General features: G+C 38.7%; 1 protein-coding gene across 1 annotated transcript in view; it reads right to left on the bottom strand.

Annotated features, from left to right (window-relative positions):
- BMPR1B (bone morphogenetic protein receptor type 1B) overlaps positions 1–12,087 on the bottom strand; it is a 389,785-nt gene extending 377,698 nt beyond the window's left edge. The window contains exon 1 of the mRNA XM_043972746.1: positions 12,048–12,087. The gene's annotated coding sequence lies outside the window, so the exon portion shown is untranslated. The remainder of the gene's footprint in view (positions 1–12,047) is intronic.
- Positions 12,088–18,595: the final 6,508 nt, after the last annotated feature.

The raw sequence follows: 18,595 nt of genomic DNA, 5'->3' as shown, positions 1-18,595 counted from the left end.
CTAATTTCCTTGAACAAGTCCCATAACTTCTCTGGGTCTCAGTTTTTTCATTTGTAGCATAAGCAGATGGTTCAGTGCCCTATAGCTATATTTTCCAGTGCTCACACCTCAGTGCTTTGCATAATATAAATAACAGGGTTCCAGTCTTCATGGAAGTCTAGTAGCAAGATAAGACAAGGGCAGCTAGGTGGCACAGTGGATAGAGCACTGGCCCTGGAGTCAAGAGGACCCAAGTTCAACATGCAAACAATTATGAACAAACAAGATGCATACAGGATGGCTTATGGGTTGAGGGAAGTCACTAAGATTAAGGAAGACGGGGAGAGGCTTCCTGAAGAAAGTGGTACTTGAGCTTAGGAGGGAGAGCATTCCTGGCATGGAGTGCAGCCAGGGGAAACATCCTTTGTAGGGAGATGGAGTGGAGTATGCAAGAAGAGCAAGGAGGCCAGTTTCACTAAATCACTAGGGTACACAGAGGAGAGTAAGGTGTGAGAAGACTGGAAAGCTAAGACAGACTCACTTCCTATCCCCTCTCCCTTGCTACCTGCACATGCATCTTTTTCTCCATTCCTTGGCTCCACAATGAACCCAAATCTTCAGTTTCCACAGCACAAATTTATGGGAAAGGTGTGTATGTGTAATACATGCATGCATACATATATACATCATGCATACACATGCATAAATAATGTTACCAACAACATTTCAGAGATTTTATTTTTGTTTGTTGTTCGGTTGTTTCAGTCGTATCTGACTTCATGACCCGATTTAGGGTTTTCTTGGCAAAGATACTGGAGTGGTTTGCCATTTCCTTCTCCAGTTCATTCTAGAGATGAGGAGACTGAGGCAAAGAGGTTTAAGTGACTTACCCAGAGTCACACAGCTAGCAAGTGTCTGAGGTCAGATTTGAACTGACTCCAGGGGCCTGGTGCTCTATCCCTGGTACACCTAGCTGCCCTTATTCTATATATGAACCCAAATCTTAGAAGCTAGATTTCTGCTATTGTGTTTCAACAATTAGTGTGAAAATGCTAATATTGCATGAACAGATAGTTGGCGTGAAACTCAATCCATAGACTTAAGAGCAAAACACAAACTTCCTAGAAACACCTGAAAGAATCTCAGCATCTGATGTTTCTGGCCCTTGGCTCTAGATTAGTTTTCCCTTCAATAAATCTTGCTAGGATACCTAAGGCTTGTGTGGGGATTGCTTTTCATGTTTCTCGTTGGCTAGCAAATGTATCACATACGCATCTATTTGAAATCATTTGCTAATAGATGGAAGGGGGTGGGTGAGCAGAAAAAATCAAACATCTCTCCAATGTTCAGAAAAATGTTTATACCACTTTCCCAATTCTTAACAAGGTCCCTGGCACATTATAGGTGCTGAATAAAAGTTTGTTGACTTTTGTTAAATTCACAAATAAAAGCTAGGGAAACGGGTATGGCTAAAGAGAAGATCGTCTGAAAAATATGTGCATGTTTTAGGGGACTACAAACTCAATGTGAGTGGATAGTGTGGTAGGGCAGCCAATTAAGTAATGAAATCTCATGCTACATTAAGAAGAGAATCATGAGTGGATAGAGCACTGGCCCTGGAGTCAGGAGGACCTGAGTTCAAATTCGGTCTCAGACAATTGACACTTACTAGCTGTGTGACCCTGGGCAAATCACTTAACCCCAACTGCCTTAAAAGAAAAAGAAGAGAATCATGTTTAGTCTAGAGACAGCTAGGTGACTGGACTCAGAAAGACCCGAGTTCAAGTCACTTAATCTTTTCTCCATTTTCTCAGCTGTGAAAAATAGAGGAAATAATAACACCCACCTCACATGAGGATCAAATGAAATAATGCTTGTAAAGTGTTTAGCACAGTGCTTGAACCATAGTAGATGTTTATTCCCTTCTCCTCCCTCTAGAACTAGGAGAGATATAGACCTGCCTCATGGGGACCTGGTCTGAACAGCTATAGTAGCCTGTTTATTTCTGGGTCACATTTTAAGAAAGACATTTATAAGCCAGAACATGTCCAAAAGGTGGCCAGGGATGGGGAAGGGGCTCAGGATCATACTATTGGAGGAATAGATTGAAGGAACTAAGGTTAGCCTGAAGAAAAAATGACACAATAGTAGATATAACAACTGACTTCAAGTATATGAAGAGTATTCATATGGAAGAGGGGTAAGATTTGTGTTTAGCACCTGAGGCAGAATTAGAAGAATTTGTTGGAAGCTGAAGATGCACAAAGTTAGGCTTGATATAAGGAAAAACTTCTGAACAATTTGATCCAAAACTAGAATGGAGTGCCTCAGGAAGCATTTTTTTTTTCGGGGCAATGGGGGTTAAGTGACTTGCCCAGGGTCACACAGCTAGTAAGTGTCAAGTGTCTGAGGCTGGATTTAAACTCAGGTCCTCCTGAATCCAGGGCCAGTGCTTTATCCACTGCGCCTCCTAGCTGCCCCCAGGAAGCATTTTGATAGAATGCTGGACTTAGAGTAAGAAAAAGCTGAGTTCAAATCCAGCCACAGACATGAGCTTTAGGACTCAGTGAATCGCTTAATCTTTGTCTGCCTCGGTTTCCTTAACTGTAAAATGGGGGAAATAAAAGCACATAAATAAGATACATAATTAGGTGCTTAATAAATAATAATTAAATAAATAATGATAATAAAATAAATAACAAATGATTGTTTCCTTCCTTCATTCTCATTATACGTTATACAAGGACAGTTTTTGTCGGGTATATAGACAAAGAGGATTTTTATTTGAGTATGGCCTAGACCAATGCTTCTTAGGCTGTGTGTTGTGTAACTAAATGTGGGGGTCATGAAAAATGTAGCAACAGTAAAAGGTTATGTATTTTATCTACCTATGTACCTGGGGACAAGGAAAAATCCCTCGGGCAAATAGGGGTCTTAAGTGGAAAGTTTAAGAAGCCCTGGCCTAGACTAGAATGCCTCTGAGGTTGCCTCTGTTTCTATTCTCTCCTCTCCAAATCTCCATAACACTGACTAGCTCTCTTATCTATCTGACTAATTAGGACACTCATACATCGCTATCCCCCATGGGTCCTTTTCCCCTCTTTCTCTATACCCTTTCTCAGTGAACTCATCACTTTCCAATGGTTCGATTTTCATTTCTATGAAGATGACAACCATATCTAGAAATCAATCACTAGTCTCGAACCTGAGCTCTAGTCTCTCACCAAATGCCTGCCAGACATCTCTAACTGAATGTACCATCTACTTCTCAACCCCATCTTGCCCAAAGCAAAGCTTATTATCTTCTGCTACGAACCCAACTCTCCTCCAAATTTCCCTCTTTCTATTGAGCATACTGCTATCAGGTTCACTGAATCATTCCCCAGAGTCATCCTTGACTTCCTTCTCCCCCATCTCCATATCCAATCAGATGACATGTCTTATTGATTCAGCTTTTGCAACATCTCATACTTCTCTTCCTCTTCTTTCCATTTACATGGCCACCACCCTAGCTCAGATCTTCCACACATCTCACTTGGTCCATTGCAAAAGACTGCAAACAGGACTTTCCCTCTCTCCCCTTGCTAATCCATCTTCCACACAACTATCAAAATCATCTCCCTAGGGTGCCCATCAATTGGGGAATGGCTGGACAAGTTGTGGTATATGAATACAATGGAATACTATTGTGCAATAAGAAACGATGAGCAGGAGGAGTTCAGAGAAACCTGGAGGGTCTTGCGTGGGCTGATGATGAGTGAGATGAGCAGAACTAGAAGAACATTGTACACATTGAGTGTTGATCTACTGTGATGGACTATATTCTTCTCACCAATGCAATGGCACAGAAGAGTTCCAGGGAACTCATGATAGAAGAGGATCTCCAAATCCAAGAAAAAAAAAAAAAAGAACTGCCGAGTATAGATGCTAAATGAACCATATTATTTCTTTTGTTTTTGATGCTGTTGTTTTTTTTTAAGGTTTTCCATCATTGCTCTGTTTTTTTTCTCTTATAACATGACTAATGCAGAAATAGGATTAATGTTATTATGTGTGTGTGTGTGTGTGTGTGTGTGTGTGTGTGTGTGTGTGTGTGTGTGTGTATATATATAAAACCTATATCAGATTACCTGCTGTCTAGGGGAGGGGGGGGAGGGAGGGGAGGGAGGGAGAAAAATCTGAAATTGTAAAGCTTGTATAAACAAAGGTTGAGAACTATCTTTACATGTAACAGAAAAAAAATAAAAAACTTTATTAATTTAAAAAAAAATCATCTCCCTAAACCACAGCTCTGACCATGACATTTCTGTGTTCAAGAATCTTCAATAGTCCCTTATTGCCTATGGAATAAAATATAAATTCTTTAACTCTGCATGAAAACTTTTCACTACTGTTCATCCATTCTGGCGTATTCCATATTGAGGGCTATTGCCAATCATCCTTGCCACTGGACTCAAATGACTGTGGAGGGGAGAGTGAGACTTTGCACACCCCTGCCTTGCATAACTCCAATTCACCTACAGTTAAAGACATAACCTCCTGGTGTCATTGGTCCTCTTCAAGAACAAAGGTCAAACAATAACAACAATCAATTCCCTTCACACTCTACATTTCAGTTTAACTGGCCTATTAACTACTCCCTAAACTTTGGCATTCCATTTTCTGCCTCTTTTTAATTTTTTTTTTGGTGGGGCAATGAGGGTTAAATGACTTGCCCAGGGTCACACAACTAGTAAGTGTCAAGTGTCTACATTTGAACTCAGGTCCTCCTGAATCCAGAGCCAGTGCTTTATCCACTGCACCACCTAGCTGCCCCACCTCTGTCTTTTCAAAAGATGTCTGCAATATACTCCTTCCTCACCTGCATCTCTTAGAATCCCTAGCCCCTATTACTTCTTCTTCTTCTTTTTCTTTTTTGCACGGCAATGTGGGTTAAGTGACTTGGCCAGGGTCACACAGCTAGTAAGTGTCAAGTGTCTGAGGCTGGATTTGAACTCCGGTACTTCTGAATCCAGGGCCTGTGCTTTATCCACTGCACCACCTAGCCACCCGTGCCCCTGATACTTCTTTTTTTTTTTTTTAAATTTTGGTGAGGCAATTGGGGTTAAGTGACTTGCCCAAGGTCACACAGCTACTAAGTGTCAAGGGTCTGAGGCCGGATTTGAACTCAGGTCCTCCTGAATCCAGGGCCGGTGCTCTATCCACTGCGCCACCTAGCTGCCCCGCCCCTGATACTTCTTAAAAGAAACCTTTCTTGAGCTTACTAGGTTTTAATGTTTTCTGCTTCCTCAAATTTTATTTTACATACCTCACATATTATCTAGCATGTTATAATATATTATATAACAAATATGCCCTCAATAGAATATAGGCTCCTTGAAGAAAAGGATTGTTCTTCAATTTGTCTTTATATTTCTGGCATGAGAGTGTGGCAAGGTGGATAGGGAGCTGACCATAGACCCAGGAAGACCGGGATTCAGATACTTCCTCTGATATGTGCTGGCTATGTGACCGTGGGTAAATCCCTTAACCTCTTCGTGCTCTACACAACTTTTCAAAACTATAAGTTGAAAGGGAAATGCTGACCATGCACTGATAAAGGTTCCTATAAATGCAATCTCAGGTTCCTTGTCTATCCTGAGCCATAGTACATATGGTATACCTTGTACAGAGGAATTGGTAAAGAAAATACTAGTCAGGTTGGATTATAATAGATTGAGAATGAGATTCTCTACCTAAAGGAGAAAAATAGGAAACGATCATCCCAAGATGCCAAAGATGCTTTATCTAACCTTCAAAATACTCCTAAAACACCATGCCATCCCATCAATCAAATTTCCAATCTAAATATATCGCATAGTTTAAATTGTTTTTACATGTAATTGGGGGGAAATCTTTTTAAAATAAAAAATTTTTTAAATATTTGTATCACATAAAATAAGGGCCCATACTCCCCTTCATCCTCTGCTAAGAGCTGGTATTTCTATAAATGCAGTTAATCAGGGAAGAACATTTTAGTGTTGTTGGTACAATATTCCGAAGAAATTCATTAAAATCTCCAAGAAAGCATCTGGCACATCAGGGAGATTTTCAGGAGAACCTACACAGAATGTTGATAGCAAAGGTGTTTGTGGGTCTGCACTGATAGAGAGAATAGCTACCCTGGCCATGGGATCCCCACAAAGGCATATGGAATGATTGAGTTAGGTAATTGTCCATTTCAACCCATTTACTTCAACATGTTACAGCTTAGGAAACTGAGCCCCAGAGTGACTTGCCTAAGGTCATCCAGGGAGTGGTGGCAGAGAAGGCATTCAAACCCACATCCAATGATTCTCCAGAATTTCCCTCACTATGCTCCAATACCTATTTTTCTGCAAATATATTCCCAAAAGTATCATAAATAACCAGAGAACAGAACAGAAAATTTGTTTTAAAAAAAGAAAGAAAGAAAAGAGGTTCATGTTTTTGTAAAATTACCCTTGAAATGAAAATTGTGAAGTTACTATATCCCAGAGTGTCTATTTGATATCCCACAGCTGGAGGAGATGAGATTTTCCAAACAACTTTCAACTTTAATGTAACCTTAAAGCTTTCAACCGCAAGTGTATATCCAGTGATAATCCTGTTACCAGATATAATGTTTATTTTTTTCCATCAGGCAAGTTTATTTATACAATGATGCAACTTACGTGAGACCCTATGATAAACAATTTCTTCAAAAGCCTCCTTCAAAGTCAGATTTTAAAGGTATCTGTTAGGAGCTCACTGAATGGCTACTGAGGTGGCCTTTTCCTCCTGAGTACACTTTCCCTTGAAATCAGCCTGCTTACTATGTTTGAGTCTCCTGGCAAAGAGGATAAATATCCAACAATGGATTGTTCTATTTTCTTTCATTTTACAAGTTAAGGAATAATTATAGGGCTTCTTTTCTACAGAAGTGCATCAGATCAGATTGCTGCATTTAAATTTGGCTCTCTGAAGTGTAAGCAATGCAGCATGCAGCATCAAGTATATAAAACAGATATATGACTTTATCTCTAGTTTTAGTCAGGTCTTCCTTTTTAAATGTTAAGGAGACTTTCTTTGAAGAAGAAAAAAAGGATGTTAGTACACTTTGGTAAGACACTGCTCTTCTATTTCTGATAACATTTCGAATTGCTTTCCATTGTGATTGGACCAATTCACAACTGCATAAGATGTGTAATAGTCTACCTCTTTCTAACTCCTTCATCATTTATTATTCCCATCTTCTGTCATGGTTGCCAATTTAATAAGCATGACTCAAAACTTCAGGATTGTTTTATGCATTTTGATTTGGAGCAGCAAACTTTCATATGGTTATTTGTAGTGTATAATTCTTCTTTTACAATTTCTTTGGTTATATCCTGGAGATGGATAGATAGATAGATAGACAGACAGATATATGGATGAAAGGGGGGAGAGAGAGAGAGAGAGAGAGAGAGAGAGAGAGAGAGAGAGAGAGAGAGAGAGAGAGAGAGAGAGAGAGAGAGAGAGAATGAGAATTAGTTCCCCTTGATAACTACAAATGTACTGAGAACTGATCCCCACCCAGTCCCCCTACCCAGGCAGGTGAATTGCCTGGGGCTAACTTGTCTTTGTCAATTCCAGACTCTTGATGGACTTAGGGACCTTCCCCCAAGCAAAAAGATCCCCCACCTTACTCTACTCAATTTAGAGTTAAGTACAATCTATACTTTCTGGAGCAATTCTATGTTTTCTTTTGTTAAAGGTTCATTTACATTAAGTAGTTAGTAGTTTCTGTACCTGACTCTGGAGCAGTCTTTTGGTTCCCTTTGTTCTGTTACCCCCTAAAAACCCTGTACTCAGTTTCCATCTTTGGGTATTCCTAGCTTCTTGTTTTGCGATACCTTGAGCTTTAGTTCCTCTCCCCCAATTAAAGACCTTATTTCTCCTATATTGATTGTTTCCTTAATTTCCAGGTTAACACCCTATATATCTAGAGTATCAGAGCCTTATCATTGGCCTATAGTTTACAGTATCTATTTTGTTTTTGAAAACAGGTATATCTGTCCATCCCTAATACTGTGGTACTTTTGCCATTCCCCAAAATCATCACTAATAATTAGTTTCACAGTACTTTAGCAATCATAAGGAACAGCTGCTCTTTCAGTACCAAAATATATAGATTATCTGAACAAGGAAACTGTTAGATTCTTCATTACTATCTCATTATCTTGAGCATTAACTCCCTATCAACTATATTTCTTCTGTCCTCTCCAGTCCAAAGAGTGTTGGGGTGTTTTTTTTTCTTGGCAGAGGAAAAACAAACAAAATTATAACCGAGTGTCACTAACTTCATTCTGCTATTTTGTTATCTTATTTCTGCTGAGCAGTGATCCAGTGCTATCTTTCATCCTCCACCTTCCTCAGCACATACACCCAGATACAAACATATGCACATATATACATATGTGTATATATATATATATACACGTGTGTATATGGGGGAAAAGGTTCTTATGCTTTTAGATTTCTTCATCAATGTCAGCTCAGTTTGAACTTTAAAATTCCTGTCACTTTTCTTGAGCTATTTATTTGTGTGTGTGTGTGTATACACACACACATATGTATGTATATAAATAGATGTATGTGTATATATGTATGTATGTATGTGTATATTCACCCTACATTACTTCCCTTGTTTTTATACTTTTTTTTTTTAGTGAGGCAATTGGGGTTAAGTGACTTGCTCAGGGTCACACAGCTATTAAGTGTTAAGTGTCTGAGGCCAAATTTGAACTCAGGTACTCCTGACTCCAGGGCCAGTGCTCTATCCACTGCGCCACCTAGCTGCCCCATTTTTATACTTTTAAAAGCAAAGTTGGATTCCATGTGTATTCACATTTATTTCTTTAGGCAGCCATTCCTTTTTCTCAGGATCATAATTGTGTCCTTTGGGGTCTTCAGAATTTCATCCCAAAGAGCCCTCTTGGGCTGACTTTCCATTTAGAATTTAGTCCATATGATCATACTTTTCCTTCTTCTCTTTGCTCTCCCAAGATCGAGGGTACATGTGAGACCCATGTCTGGCTTTCCTCTTTTTCACTGCTGCAAACTGAGATAGAGCATTCACTTGCTCACAAGTCAATTGTTCCTCCTTTCTCTCAGGATCAAATGAAGTAAGATTTGTAAAGCTCCTATGACAGAACCAGCATGTAGTAAGTACTTAATAAATAAGCATTCCCTTTCCTTCCCTCCTCCTTGTCAGCTAGAATACATTTCATCCTGTTGGTTCTTTGACCTTTTCAACAATGAAATTGTCACTTGGGTGGGGGGTGGAGAAGAAAAGGGAGAGGTTGACAGAGATAGGGGGAGATAGAGACAGATGCAGAGAGATAAAGTGATACAGAGAGAGACAAGTGATAGAAAGAGAACACAGAGAAAGACAAACAGATAGATCCAGAATATGTCTAGATATTTTACCTCCCCTATCACTACTATTTTGTGTCACTATGCACACTTCATGATGTTTCCCGAGTACCTTATTTCTTTTTCTATTCAAGTGACCTATAGCTTACTCAAGTAAAATGGGGGAAATGAGCCAATGAGGCCAGTCCTTAGAGCATCTAAATTATGCCCTGCCCACTGCCAATTCATGTGCTAGTATGTTGAGCCTCTTTCCAAAAATGCATGCTGTAGGTGCTCAGGGCCTCTCCCCACCTCAGTTCAGAGTGTGAGTATCTTGACCATTCCCTATCAAAACACATAATGATTATTACACAACGATAAAAAAGCCTTTTTTTAAATTGCTTGCTGAGTTGAAACTGAATATGCTCAAGTAAATGGAAGTGCTCTCTCTTCCATAGTATTGAACAAGACAAGGATCACTATCAACAGTGGAAGAGCAACAGTAGAAGTGACCAGAGCCCACTGGCTGATGCCAACTGCTAGCTGCCTTATCCCCACCCCAAAAAACTATGACTTCAAGTCTGTTTCTTTTTTCGTCTCTTGTTTTCTGTTTTCCCATGGCTCTTCAAATAAGCTGAGCTAATGCGGCCACACCACTAGGCGCTCTGCCAGCTGAGTCTTCTGAATTTGGATTTTTTTTACACTGAAGGAAATCACCATAATGTCAAGATAACTACAAAAAGAAAGTAAAAATATATGTTGCTTAGTTCTTTTTCAGTTATGTCTGACTCCATGAAGCCATTTGGGGTTTTCTTGGCAAAGATATGGGAGTGATTTGCCATTTCCTTCTCCACTTCATTTTACAGATGAGGAAACTGAGGCAAACAGCATTAAGTGATTTGCCCAGGGAAGTGTCTAAGGACAGACTTGAACCCACAAAGATAAGTCTTCCTGACTCCAGGGCCTAGCTCTCTACACTGTGCCACCTAACTGCCCTAAAATAACACGGTCATAAGAAAATCTGTACTATGGACTGTGCTATGATTACGTAGAGGAAAAAGGAAGAAAGAAGTCCTTGTGAATAATGTTATTTATTACAGGGGAAGAAAATCAGGCTCTGGAGACTAAGTAGATTTAAAATAGATTTAAAAATGATAATTTGGAGATGACTCAAAATGAGCAATTAATAACATCAGTCTCATCTATGATAGAAAGGCATTAATAGCAATTAGTATAAAGCAAAAGAGGCAACAAGTGGTAGTCCAAAAAAAAATACTCAAAAGAAAATAAAGAATTCACTTTAAAAACGAGTGACAATATCTTAGTGAGCAGTGAAAACATAATGAGTAAAACTTTTTTTTTTTTTTTTTTGGTGAGGCAATTGGGGTTAAGTGACTTGCCCGGTGTCACACAGCCAGTAAGTGTCAAGTGTCTGAGGCCAGATTTGAACTCAGGTACTCCTGACTCCAGGGCTGGTGCTCTATCCACTGTACCACCTAGCTGCCCCATGAGTAAAAATTTGATGCTGAAAGAAGAATGAACTCCAAAAGACACCAAATGGAACTTTTTAGATTTATATTCTGTGAGATTTCGGGTGGAGAAAAATACATGTGATTCTAAGTATAGTTCAAAAACAATTGGTTTGCATTTAACTGATTTTTGCCTCAAGAATCTTATTTTTTAATCTCATTTCCATCAATAATTGTTTTCTATATTGAATGTAGAGGTATTTTAGATCACTCATGATAGTCAATAAGCAAGATGACACCACAGTTAGAGATGCCCCATAGGGAGTAACACAAGAAGTAACAGCACAATTAAGTGCTAAACAGGCATTACATGTATGAGAAAAGAAATAAAGCTGTGGAATGGCATTACATTATCAAGGATTCTGTTATATAACTCCCTTATAACCACCCCCTGTATTTCCCATACTCTAACCAAAGTTTTAAAGAAAAAAAACATCAGTTACCACAAAGAGTACTGGGAAGCAATGGGGACCATTGAAAATATTCTGGATTTAGACTCAAAGAACCTACATTTGAACCCTGGCTCTGCCACTGACTACACATGTGACCCTGGACAAGTCACTGAAGTTCTCTCAGTTTCTTCATCTGTAAAATGAGGCAGTTGGACTTAATGATCTCCATCTGGATGTCTTTCCATTCTGGCTCGATGGTCCTGTGATCTATTCCAACCAAGCATTGCACAGATGTGGAAAATGAGAATTTAAGTGACTTTCCCAAGGTTATATAGCTAATTAGATTAATGGATTAAATTTAAGGTTGCTTTTTTTTTTAACCTAGGTTGTATTTTCTGAGACAATGTTATCTTGATGATATCAGCAACAAGGCTATATTTGGCAAAAGGCATTAAGTACATAAATGTTCGTTGAATAGGTTAGCTGTGAAAGCCAATATGTCAAATGAAAGGCATGGCTTGCTTTCTAATTATGTAACAAATTGACAACCACTTTGTCATGTTGATTTACTTCCATTTTCTTATCTCACATGGACGTGCTGATAAACTAAAGGAACAATTACACATTCCACTCATTGTATAAAATAAGTTATCACCAAGTTCACTTTGACATATCACAAAACACTAGCTAGTAAAAAAAAAAAAAGCATATAAAACAAACCTTCTTCACTCTTTAAGAATAGGTGTAATCTTACCTTTATCAGTAAAGCACTAAAATGACCTTCCTTTTCTTTAACTTCCAGGAATAAAAAAAGTTTGAATTCTACCCTGTAAGCAAATAAAAAGGTGAAGTTACTCTTTATATTCATGTTTTAGCAGAAGGAAACAATAGCTAGGGAATCTCTTTCTGTGGGGTTACCTTCTAATCCTCCCCAAACAGTGAGGGAGAAATGGATTTAAAATATAGTACTTAAGATGTTTTGCTGGTCCATCACCCGTATAAACATGAGAAAAAATAATGTGATATATAATGGAATTCCAGACACTAATGTGATTTCAAAGTTAACACCCAACCCCATTTCCCCCAAAAGATATAAACACTGACAAGTAAACTCAGGGGCTTTTTTGAGTATATTTTAGGATTTTGTTTTAAACATAAACTGAGGGGTGTGCACAGACACAGAGATATTTTAAAACCAGATTTCTATTGATACACTTTTAAAAATCATTTGTTTGAATGTTATTATGTGTATATATATATATATATGTGTGTGTATATATCTATATCTATATCTATATGTATAGAGATATATAGATATAACCTATATCAGATTACCTGCTGTCTAGGGGAGGGGGGAGGGAGGGAGAAAAACTTGTATAAACAAAAGTTGAGAACTATCTTTACATGTAACGGAAAAAATAAAATACCTTATACGTTAAAAAAAATCATTTGTTTGCTAGATAATGAAAAGCAAGAAAAACAACAGAAGGTATTTAAAAACCTAGACTTCTATTGATACCATTTTTTGGCCATTTGTTTGCAAAAAAAGAAAGAAAAAACAAGAAAAGCAAATTTCTTAAAATTTTATAGGCTTTTCTTGGTTCCCATATCACCAGCACCTCATTCTAATAAAATGCACATAATGTGACTGCTAACTATGCAATCTCTAATTATACTTGAAAATACAAAATAATGAAATTTTTCAGAAGTCTAAGAAAGCCTGAGAGGAAAAAGTTAAAATATGATAGAATGAGGGGCAGCTAGGTGGTGCAGTAGATAGAGCACCGGCCCTGGAGTCAGGAGGACCTGAGTTCAAATCCGGCCTCAGACACTTAACACTTACTAGCTGTGTGACCCTGGGCAAGTCACTTAACCCCAACTGCCTCACAAACAAAAAAAAAGATAAAATGACTTCACTCATATACCAATGGCACCAGTGAACAACTAAGTTCTCCAAATTTTGATGAGGATGTAATTTGATTACAGAAGATATAGTAAGGCTTAAAATGTCCCTGACATCACAGAAATGGACTCAGATTTAGTATACAGTCCAAAGAAATGGGAGCATGTGCACAAGTTACCCATGTCATGTACATTGGTTTAGAATGTTTCCACAGGATAAATGCATCCAATGTGTCCTCATTTCTCATGTCCAGTTACTAAGTCCTATCCATCATAAAACTCTATTTGAAACTTTCTTTTCATTGTTCATTGCCATCCCAGTAATGGCACTTAGTAGCAAATATGTAGACTATTGTCATACCTGCCTCAAACAATTTTTCTCCTCTGATCCATCCAGTAGATCACCTCTAGAATGTTCTTATACATAGATCTAGAACAGAGTTTCACAGATTTTTAGCATCAAAGAGCTAAACCTAGAAAGGACCCTCAGAAGCCAGTAAGCTAAGAAAACTGAGACCCACAGATGAAAAGTGACTTGCCCAAGATCACAGTGGCCAAGCCATGAGTCTGAACCCCAAATCCACTAAGATTTCCACTACTATGTATGGTAAGGCTCAAAAAGCTCAAATTTCTTCAATGACTCCCAACTGCCTGATAGGTAAAAGTGAATTTCCTTTGTTTGGCACTTGAGTTTTCTGCAATATATTGATACTCTATTTTTTTCTTCTTTATCTCATGTTATTCCCAACTACATGGTTGATACTTCAGCCAAGCTATTCTATTCTCCTCTGTACCCTTCTTCATATGAAATGAACTCTCACACCTTCTTGAGATTGCTTCAAATTACCTATAACTAAAATGCCTTCCTGCAGAATTCCTTAGTATAATCATTTAGTGTAGAGTTAGAGAACCTGACCTTGAACCCCAGCACTGCCTATAAAGTTTTGGAAATAAATCAAGATGACCTCCAATCTACAAACCCTATTGTGGTTTTTTTGGGGGGGTTGTTTGGGGTTTTTTTGTTTTTTGTGGGGCAATAGGGTTAAGTGACTTGCCCAGGGTCACACAGCTAGTGTGTCAAGTGTCTGAGGCTGGATTTGAACTCAGGTCCTCCTGAATCCAGGGCCAGTGTTTCATCCACTGCGCCACCTAGCTGTACCCCCAAACCCCACTGTTTTTGAAAATAATCTTTTATTTTTCCCCAATTATATGTAAAAACAATTTTTAAAATTGGTTGTTTTTTAAATTTTGTTTTCCAAATTCTGTCCCTTCTTCTCTTCCCAAGCTTCTCCCTGAGAGAGTAAGCAATCTGATACAAGTTTATACATATGCAATCATGTAAAACAGTCATTTTGTGGAAGAATACTTGAATTAAAAGAAAAAAGAAAGAAAGGGGAAAATAATACGCTTCAGTCTGGATTCAGAAACCATCAGTTCTTTCTTGGGAGGGATATAGCATTTTTTTATCATGAGTCCTTTGGAACCCTATCACTGTAACAATGAAACAGTATGGTGTTTTGCTGGTCAAAACACAGCACCAAAGCAATGGGGCTCTGCTGCTAATAACTATGAATAAAGGCAGGGATAGGATTTGATGAGTAGAGAATTAGGAGCAATCCTTAGCTTACCTTATGTGTTGCCTTTTATTTATCTGCATGCTAAGCTAAAGGAGGATCTTTGAAAATACTAACCCTAAATTAGATAGTTATTTGTAACTGAGGAATGAGATGTCAACTCTGAGAAAAAGGCCAAAAAGAAAAGGCAATCTCTAATTATACTTGCAAATATAAAATAATGCAATTTGTCAGAAGTCTAAAAAGAAAAGGCAATGATATTTTGGCACACTCTACCTGATTTTTGTTACTTAGGTATGGGAGGCTATGTATGACTTAAAAACTATCAGCTCGCTTTTATCAGAAAAAGATTCTTGCTTCTTTATCTTAGCAGGCTAGAGCTGAGATAGCAGAGGGTGATCCTGAAGAGATCAGGCCAGAAGCTAGTACCAGGGAGCAAGATCCAACAAAGACTATATGCCCGGTGACCACTAGCCATCATGAGACCAGAGAAGCAAAACTCATAAGGTAATAGGCCCCATGATTGAAGCAGGATGACAAAACAGAAGACTTCTGTCATCCTTCAACTTCAGAGCTTAAATACGTTGGCCACATATTGAGAACACAGGACTCATTGGGAAAGACCCTGATGTTGGGAAAGATTAAAGGCAAAAGGAGAAATGAATGGCAGGGGATGAGATGGATAGTTAATATCATGAAAAGCAACAGACGTGAGCAAGGACAGACTTCAGGAAGCTACAGAAGACAGAAGAGCCTGACATGCTATGGTCCAAAGGGTCGCAAAGAGTGGGAAATGACTGAACAATACAGCCACAACAACTTCAAAAGCACGAACTGCCCCTACGTGTGTACCCTGGCATACATGCTCCCTACCTGCATGCCCCCCTTAATGAATGCTTCTTACATATAACCTATATGAAAACTATAAATGTTTTTGTATTGAACCAATAGTGTCCTCTGGATGACTAGGGAAAAAAATAAGCACAGCAGTAAAGGCATACAGAAGCAAGTACCTTGAAACTGGGGCAGCAATGATGAGGGCTATGAGTGCGGGAAGGGGGCATTCTAGGGGCTACAGCGGCTTTTGTAATTGTCTGTGTTGGCATCTAATTCCCTTAGTAAGCTATGAGGGCAGAGAATGTGTCATGTAAACATCATCTCACCCAGGACTCTACTTAATAAATGAGGATCATTATCATTTGTTACATCTCTATCACCGTATATGTACCCTCTGGGATAGGATAACTGCCTTATAGCAAAAACAAAATCTCTAAAAAATCCTGTGGTCTGTAGGTGGCATATAATCGTATACAATAAAAGGATATATGCCATTAGCCAGAAATTCATGCAATTTGAGGAATTGTGATGCAGAAAATGGAGTGAATGGAGTCACATTTAAGCTCTCCGATTCAAAGAACTCTGAATATGAATAACCTAAAACACTGTCCACTGGATTTGCAATCACATTAAATGCTATGTGTGTACATGTGTCCACAATTGGCACACATAGCAACTGTCTGCTATATCCACAAGGGAATTTAGCCCTGTATGTGGAAGTACAGTTAAATTTTATCTTTGATCTCATTCCCTCCTTCCACCCCCATCAGAGAGACGAATTCTTAAATGGTAACCAAAATTTTAAAATAATTTTATCTTCCAAGATACTGGTGGTAAATATTGGAGATGTTGGATTTTTCATAGGGAATGTCCCTATGTATATACAAAAATATACAAGCCAGCTCTTTTCTAGCAAAAGAATGCTAGCAAATGGCTAGAACTGTGAATGACAGCTATTCTCATCAATACAATGATCTAAGACAATCCCAAAGGACTAATGATGAAGCATATTATCCAAATTCAGAGAAAGAACTGATATTGTTTGAATAGACCGAAGGATGCTATTTTTCACTCTTTTTTTTTCTTATGTTCAAGTCTTCTAGTACAAAATGACTAACATGGTGGGGGGCAGCTAGGTGGCACAGTGGAAAAAGCACCAGCCCTGGATTCAAGAGGACCTGAGTTCAAATCCAGCCTCAGACACTTGACCTTTACTAGCTGTGTGACCTTGGGAAAGTCACTTACCCCCATTGCCCCACAAAACAAAACAAAGAAGATGTACAAGCAAAATGACTAACATGGAAATATTTTTACATAATTGCACATGTATAACCTACATCTGATTGCTTACTGTCTCAGGGAGTGGGGAAGGAAGTGAGGGAGGGATCAAATTTGGAACTCAAAACTTTAAATAAAAATGTTTGGTTGGATTTTTTTTAATGGAAAAAAATTCTGATCAAGAAAAGTCTTCAGAAAATCGATGATGAAATATTCACCTCCTACCTAATTGCGGAAAGGCAACAGACTACAGTTACAGAATGATTCATGTGTTTCAGACACATGTATTTGACCAACACCATGATTTGTTTTGCTTCGCTATGCTTACTAATCACAAGGATAAATTCTATTAGGAGGGAAGAGTTATTGTAAAGTGACAGTGATGTAAAAAAATGATAAAACATTTTATGAGGGGGAAAATTGTGACTGTAGAAAGTCTAATGGATTTCTCATCTAAATCCCTGAAAATAAAAACCATCAAGAATAATTTACTTTAATAATTCAAAAGACCCATGATCTGATCAGCAGGAGTACTCAATCTCTCTTTCAATTCATTGTTTGTTTGTTTGTTTTTGCGGGGTAGTGGGGATTAAGTGACTTGCCCAGGATCACACAGCTAGTAAGTGTCAAGTGTCTGAGGCTAGATTTGAACTCAGGTCTTCCTAAATCCAAGGCCAGTGCTTTATCCACTGCACCACCTAGCTGCCCCCCTCCTTCAATTCAAATCATAAACTGTTCATGTCCGTCTAGACTGCTTCATGTTTGGGGGAGGGTGAGAATCTCTTAGTAGCCAATGATGACAATCCTGTTTCTTTACTTAGGCAGCTCTGCCCCAGGTCCATACTCAAAGGCTTTCTAGCCTGGCTTTGTGCTTCACTGGCACAGCTTTCCCTCTCCTCACCCCCTTGCTATAAGTTTAGTGAAGGTTAGTATGAACCTATCCAAACTAAGGCAGTCTGAAATATGTAAACAGCCTCTAGGCATGCTGAATACTGAACCAGAAATGCATTCTTCTCCCCTGAAGAATTTCCTATTTATAACCTCTCCGAAGACCTCCAAGCCATCTTTACACTTCATATTTTTTAATTATAAGGATCATAATTTTAGTGTTCTTGGCTCAATTGCAAGATTTGCAGTAGAAATGAACTTACCCCAGGACTCTAAGCCACCAAGATGGCCTTTGTGGCAAACTGAGAGGTGAGATGGGCTGTTTTTGTTTTGCTCCTGCCCCATAATCCAACTATCTCAAGCCACTATTGGCTATGCTCTATTGTCCAGGATGGCCTCATGATGCCATGGAAATGACACAAACTGTAATTGTTTCATTGACTTATTACTGAATCTGAGTTAGAAAGGGCTTCAACCACCATCCAGTCCAACTCATACACCTAAGCAATTCCTGCTGTAGCATACTAAACACACTAGACAAATGATTTTCAGCTTCTACTTGAAGACTTCCAAGGAAGAAGGACACATCACCTCTCTAGGTAACCCATTCAACTTTTAGATCACTCAAATTGTCAAGTTGTTCCTGAAATCAAGCTTAAATTTGTCTCTGCAACTTTGACCCATAGCTCCTGGTTCTCTCCTCCGGGGCCAAATAGAACCAATTGAATTCCTCTTCCTTATGAAAGTCCTTCACGTACTTGAAGGCAGCTATCCGGGCACCTCTATCCTATTTCCATTGACTTCTCTTCCCTGGGCTGAATGT

The sequence above is a fragment of the Dromiciops gliroides genome, chromosome 6, assembly GCF_019393635.1.
Source record: "Dromiciops gliroides isolate mDroGli1 chromosome 6, mDroGli1.pri, whole genome shotgun sequence".
NCBI classification, from domain to species: domain Eukaryota; kingdom Metazoa; phylum Chordata; class Mammalia; order Microbiotheria; family Microbiotheriidae; genus Dromiciops; species Dromiciops gliroides.
This window is presented reverse-complemented; position numbering and strand designations above follow the sequence as displayed.